This window comes from Schistocerca nitens, chromosome 2, assembly GCF_023898315.1.
Source record: "Schistocerca nitens isolate TAMUIC-IGC-003100 chromosome 2, iqSchNite1.1, whole genome shotgun sequence".
In the NCBI taxonomy this organism is placed as follows: domain Eukaryota; kingdom Metazoa; phylum Arthropoda; class Insecta; order Orthoptera; family Acrididae; genus Schistocerca; species Schistocerca nitens.
Window position 1 is genome coordinate 556,988,212 of NC_064615.1, and position 6,679 is coordinate 556,994,890.

At 44.2% G+C, this 6,679-nt stretch overlaps 1 non-coding gene across 1 annotated transcript; it reads right to left on the reverse strand.

Annotated features, from left to right (window-relative positions):
• Positions 1 to 306: 306 nt before the first annotated feature.
• Trnas-cga (transfer RNA serine (anticodon CGA)) lies at positions 307 to 381 on the reverse strand. The gene has a single exon. It is a non-coding gene; the product is annotated as a tRNA-Ser (tRNA).
• Positions 382 to 6,679: the final 6,298 nt, after the last annotated feature.

A 6,679-nucleotide genomic window follows, 5' to 3' on the forward strand; every position in this document is an offset into this window, starting at 1 on the left:
CGCCTTTAACCGCTCGGCCACTCCGGCCGGCTGTCAGATACTGAAATAGGCGGTTGTCATACCGTGGCAGTTACGTTGGGTAGCCATTTGAAACTGCAGAGATGGTTTCTGGGCGTTAATTTGCCGATCATGTTACAGAGTGGACCTTATGATATGGACAAGTTATTTAAAGTACACTAATATACATCAGTGCCTTAGGGTTCATGTTTGATTTCCTAAGTGGCGTGAATCCGAGAAGCATAAATATTAGTTCCATGGTATGTGTGACAAAGGTATATTTGAAACTTCCTGGCAGATTAAAACTGTGGGCCCGACCGAGACTCGAACTCGGGACCTTTGCCTTTCGCGGGCAAGTGCTCTACCAACTGAGCTACCGAAGCCGACTCACGCCCGGTACTCACAGCCTTACTTCTGCCAGTACCTCGTCTCCTACCTTCCAAACTTCACAGAAGCTCTCCTGCTTCTGTAAAGTTTGGAAGGTAGGAGACGAGGTACTGGCAGAAGTAAGGCTGTGAGTACCGGGCGTGAGTCGTGCTTCGGTAGCTCAGTTGGTAGAGCACTTGCCCGCGAAAGGCAAAGGTCCCGAGTTCGAGTCTCGGTCGGGCACACAGTTTTAATCTGCCAGGAAGTTTCATATCAGCGCACACTCCGCTGCAGAGTGAAAATCTCATTCTGGAAAGGTATATTTGTTAATCTCTGGCCGGCCGGTGTGACCGAGCGGTTCTGGACGCTACAGTCTGGAACCGCGCGACCGCTACGGTAGCAGGTTCGAATCCTGCCTCGGGCATGGATATGTGTAATGTCCTTAGGTTAATTAGGTTTAAGTAGTTCTAAGTTCTAGGGGACTCATGACTTCAGAAGTTAAGTCCCATAGCGCTCAGAGCCATTTTGTTAATCTCTGTATCAGCAAACTGTTTCTTTGCGTTCTGGATGCAAAACTAATTACTACTGAGACTTGGGGCCCTTTGGAGTGCCAATTTGATATGTTTTGATGGAGCCTTCCACTGAATGAATATTTATGCAGCTCCTTTCGGATAGTACTTCATTACAGATAACTGCATTATCTGCAAAAAGCCTGGTTTTACTATTAATACTGTCTGCAAGATCATTAATGTACAAACACACTTCCCTGGAGCACACCCGAAGTTAGTTCTATATCTGACGATGACTCTCAATCCAAGATAACATGTTGCGTCCTCTGTACCAAAAAGTCCTTAATCCAGTCACAAATTTCACTTGATACCCCATATGATCGTACCTTTGACGATAAGTGTAGATGTGGTACTGAGTCAAATGTTTTTCGGAAATCAAGAAATACAGCATGTACCTGATTGCCTTGATCCAGAGCTTTCAGTATGTCATGTGAGAAAAGTGCGAGTTGGGTTTCACGTGATCGATGTTTTCAAAATCCATGCTGGCTGGCATATACAGGTCTTTCTGTCCAAGATATCTCATTATGTTTGAGCTCAGAATATGTTCTAAGATTCTACAACAAATCGATGTCAAGGACATTGGACGGTAGTTTTGTGGATCACATCTACTATCGTTCCTTTAGACGGGTGTGACCTGTGCCTTTTTTCAAGATCTGGGCACGGTTTTTGTTCGAGGTGTCTACGACAGATTATAGTTATAAGAGCAAAGTCAGAATAGAATCTGACAGGGAATTCCTTGGGCCCTGGAGCTTTGTTCAATATAACTATTTCAGCTGTTCCTCAACACCACTTACACTATTACTTATTTCATTCATCCAGTGGTACGAGGATCAAATTGAGGCAATTCTCCTGGGTTTTCCTTTGTAAAGGTACAGTTGAAAACGGAGTTAAGCATTTCAGCTTTTACTTTGCTACCCCGAATTTCAGTTCCTGACTCATTCGCTTCGGACTGGACACTAACTTTGGTGCCACTAACAGCCTTTACATAAATCAAAATTTCTTTGGGCTCTGAGAAAGACCACTTGACAGTATTCTAATATGGTGGTAATTGGAGGCACCATGCATTATTCTCTTGACAGTCAAACGGGTTTCGTTCAGCATCTCTCTATCCATAGGAAATTTGTGGTTAGGTCTTATGGGACCAAATTGCTGAGGTCATCGGTCCATAAGCTTACACATTATTTAATCTAACTTGAACTAACTTACGCTAAGGGCGACACTCTCACCCATGCCCAAGGGAGGACTCGAACCTCCGACGGGGTGAGCCGCGCGGACCGTGCAAGACGCCTGAGACCGCGCGGCTACCCCACCCGGCTCTCTATCTATAGCCATACGCTTTGTTTAACACCTATTAACCAGTAATCTGTTTCTTTAGAAGTTTCTTCACAGTGACTGTATACCATTAGAGTTCCCTCCCATTATGAAGTGTTATACTGCGTACACATCTCTCCAATGCATGGTCAACTATTCTTTTAAACTTGAGCCAGAGTTACTCTACATGCTGTTGCCCTGTGCTGAAAGTTTGAAGTTCCTCTTTAAGCTATGTCAATACTGCTTTTTATTTAGTTTACTGGGCATATACATCTTTATGCTTGTTTTAGTTGTCGTTTATACTTTGGTAATCATTGCTGCCACGACTGTGTCATGGTCACTGTTATCAATTTCGATGTAGACATCCTCAAAGAGGTCAGGCCTATTTATTGTCGTTAGATGGAATACATTTCCACCATGAGTGTGGTTCCTAACTATCTGTTCTAGGTAGTTTTCAGAGAAGGCTTTTAGTTAAGCTTCACAGGATGTCTTACCACACACATCACTGACAAAATTGTAATTTTCTCAATTAATTGTTGGATGACTAAAGTCTCTACCGATATTACAGTATGACTGGGGAACTTACGTACAAGTGATCTGCGGTTTTCTCTAAAGTCTTCGGTTACGTCCGAAGATGAGTCTGGTGAGCGATAGAAGGTTCCAATTATCAATTTATGCCCATCTCGCATGCAGCTTCAATTTCTACCTCGGAAGGTCTGTGTTTCTTGTCTACTGCGACACAAACATCACCTCAGTTTCCCATTCGCGTATCCTTTCGATATACATTTCAAATTTTCCCCAAAAATCTCCAGTTTCAGATTTCGACCGGCTTTCTGTACATAATATCCGTAGATACTTGAACGCTTGTGAAAAAACAACGGCCAAAGTTTTCGAGATGTTCTCCGGTACTTTATGTGCCTATTACGGAGCGGTATCCAGAGTAGAGATTCTGGCACAGTGCTTAGTACCGCGGCTTTTTTTTTTTAATTTTCCGCCCCGTGTTCGAAACCTGATTATTACTTTCATTTTTGCTTTCCATTTAGATATCCGTGTCTGTAGAGAATACTACATGACTGCTTTCTGGTGTCTACTGATATATAACATTGTCCTTTCCGTCTAATAATTGTACGTATGTCAGATGAATGAATTAAAAAAGGAATGAGAAAATTACCTGAAATTGCTATTAGTGGAATTCTGTACTGTACCTTAATTCATGTCAATTTCAAGCTTCAGTTTTCGCAAAAGCGATCCGTTATGCCTTGTTAGCCGCGACATTATTGCCAACACGCGAAATCTTCACCAGTGTTAACGACGATTGTTTCCTGAGTCAGATTCATACGAAGAAATGTCACTGTGGCAAAACTGTCTTCACGTGATGCTCGTAGTGTTTGGAATATCTGTGTTTCGAATGTTTCTAGAACCGGTATCATTTGAGGGAATGCATCGAATCTTCCTGAAGAATAAACATACGAATGAAATAGAAGGTTAAATATAATAATTGGTATGAGAATGAAATATCAGAATATGAGAATTTGTAAAGGTTGTTACCCGTCAACAAACCACATACATATTTTATACAGGGTGTTTCAGAAGTGATGGTCAATATTCACACATGGGAAGTACAGGCCAAAAGTAGCTAGAAACCTCCAATAAATATGGGTTCCGAAATCAACCATTGTCGAGATAAGACACATTTTCTGTTGCTGTCCATCAATGTCTAGGAACACATGACATCTCTAAACGTTGAAGTAGATGTTCGTCTGAATTCAACATTGAACTCTTCTCTTAAATGAGTTTCGAATCCTCAGGCAGTCCTGGGGAATCTTGTAAATGCTGGAAGGCTGCTTCAATCCGCAAGCGTAATTCCTCAAGAGAGTTGACCTCGGTGGCGTAGACCAGGCTTCTGACATGACCCCATACACAGACGTCCAAGAGATTTAAATCTGGAGACTTGGAGACCTTGGCACAGGCCCTCCTCTACCCGTGCAATGTTAACCAAATGTCCGAGTTGGAATCCGGCACACTCGTAAATGAAAATGTGTTGGATCACCGTCATGCATGAGCCACATGTTCAGGCGTTGGTTCAGTGGGACATCATCATGTACATCTGGAAGTATAGTCCGCAGAATCCGCATGCACTGCTGTCCGGTTAGTCTCTGTGGTAGGAAGTGTGGTCCAACTACGCGGTCTCCGAGCAATCCCGCCCAGACATTCAACCAACAACGCTGCTGATATCGTGATACGTGTGTTGCATTAGGATTGACATCGGCGCAAATGTGACGTTTATGGTAGTTAAAAGTACCGTCATGGGTAAATCCAGCCTCATCCGTGAACAGAGTACTGCTTAGAAACAGAGGATTCAGGGTACACTGTTGTTGCACCCATTTGCAGAAATTCTCTCTAGGGGGGAAGTCTGCATTGTTGATCGCTTACACTCACTGGAGATGATATGGATAGAGCACTTGCCGATGTAAAATCCGCCACACACTACTGTGACTCAGGACGCGCTCTTGGGTAGCAATCCTCCGTGTTGAAGTACTCGGACGTTCGTGTACAATGCGTAACGGGGCTGATGTAACTGGCTAAATGTGCGCCTGTCGGGCTGCCTGCGGAGAGGAAAAGCTTCTTCAGCCTTAAGGGCGCTGCCATTCGCTTTGCCATACATGAAGTGCATGTCAGCGTACTCTTGGTGTAATCTCTGTCCATGGTGCCTTCACTTTCGTAACTGATTTTGAGGCCGGTAAGGCACAGTGCATGGAGGAGGAAAGGGAAGTAATAGCGCGTATGTAAGCAAACAGATAGTGGATCCCAAACCTTGAGATACCAACGTAAATACCGCGGTATCAAGGGGCGTTTACAGTTGGTTCCTAACTCGAATTAATGCGATACCTTGGCAACGGTTGATTTGCGTACCCATGTTTATTGGAGATTTTAACTTATTTTGGGCCCGCATCTCGTGGTCGTGCGGTAGCGTTCTCGCTTCCCACGCCCGGGTTCCCGGGTTCGATTCCCGGCGGAGTCAGGGATTTTCTCTGCCTCGTGATGGCTGGGTGTTGTGTGCTGTCCTTAGGTTAGCTAGGTTTAAGTAGTTCTCAGTTCTAGGGGACTTATGACCACAGCAGTTGAGTCCCATAGTGCTCAGAGCCATTTTAACTACTTTGGGCCTATATTTTCCATGTGTGAATTATTGACCATCATTTCTGAAACACCCTGTATAATAAATGTGTGACACGTATTGTGTGGTCCCGGCGGAGGTTAGAGTCCTCCTTCGGGCATGGGTGTGTGTGTTTGTCCTTAGGATAATTTAGGTTAGGTAGTGTGTAAGCTTAGGGACTGATGACCTTAGCAGTTAAGTCCCCTAAGATTTCACACACATTTGAACATTTTTTTAACATTTTTTGAACACGTATTGTGAAATCTAGCTATAATTTTACAATTAATATAACTCCCGTGTGTTCCCTTGAGGCGTAGCGCCGTATAACGATCCTGCCTTGGAGGCGGTTAAGTCGGAGATGTGTCTCAGAGCTGGAGAGTGACAGATGGTGAGGCGAGACTCGATGCGCACGTAGTTTATGTATCGGCCGATAGAGGACAGTATTGGATAGGGGACTGATTTAGTTTCGATTGTGCCCAGTAGAGTGCACTAAAATATGAGGGCAGTTCAATAAGTAATGCAACACATTTTTTTTCTGAAACAGGGGTTGTTTTATTCAGCATTGAAATACACCAGGTTATTCCCCAATCTTTTAGCTACACAACACTATTTTTCAACGTAATCTCCATTCAATGCTACGGCCTTACGCCACCTTGAAATGAGGGCCTGTATGCCTGCACGGTACCATTCCACTGGTCGATGTCGGAGCCAACGTCGTACTGCATCAATAACTTCATCATCCGCATAGTGCCTCCCACGGATTGCGTCCTTCATTGGGCCAAACATATGGAAATCCGACGGTGCGAGATGGGGGCTGTAGGGTGCATGAGGAAGAACAGTCCACTGAAGTTTTGTGAGCTCCTCTCGGGTGCGAAGACTTGTGTGAGGTCTTGCGTTGTCATGAAGAAGGAGAAGTTCGTTCAGATTTTTGTGCCTACGAACACGCTGAAGTCGTTTCTTCAATTTCTGAAGAGTAGAACAATACACTTCAGAGTTGATCCTTTGACCATGGGGAAGGACATCGAACAGAATAACCCCTTCAGCGTCCCAGAAGACTGTAAGCATGACTTTACCGGCTGAGGGTATGGCTTTAAACTTTTTCTTGGTAGGGGAGTGGGTGTGGCGCCACTCCATTGATTGCCGTTTTGTTTCAGGTTCGAAGTGATGAACCCATGTTTCATCGCCTGTAACAATCTTTGACAAGAAATTGTCACCCTCAGCCACATGACGAGCAAGCAATTCCGCACAGATGGTTCTCCTTTGCTCTTTATGGTGTTCGGTT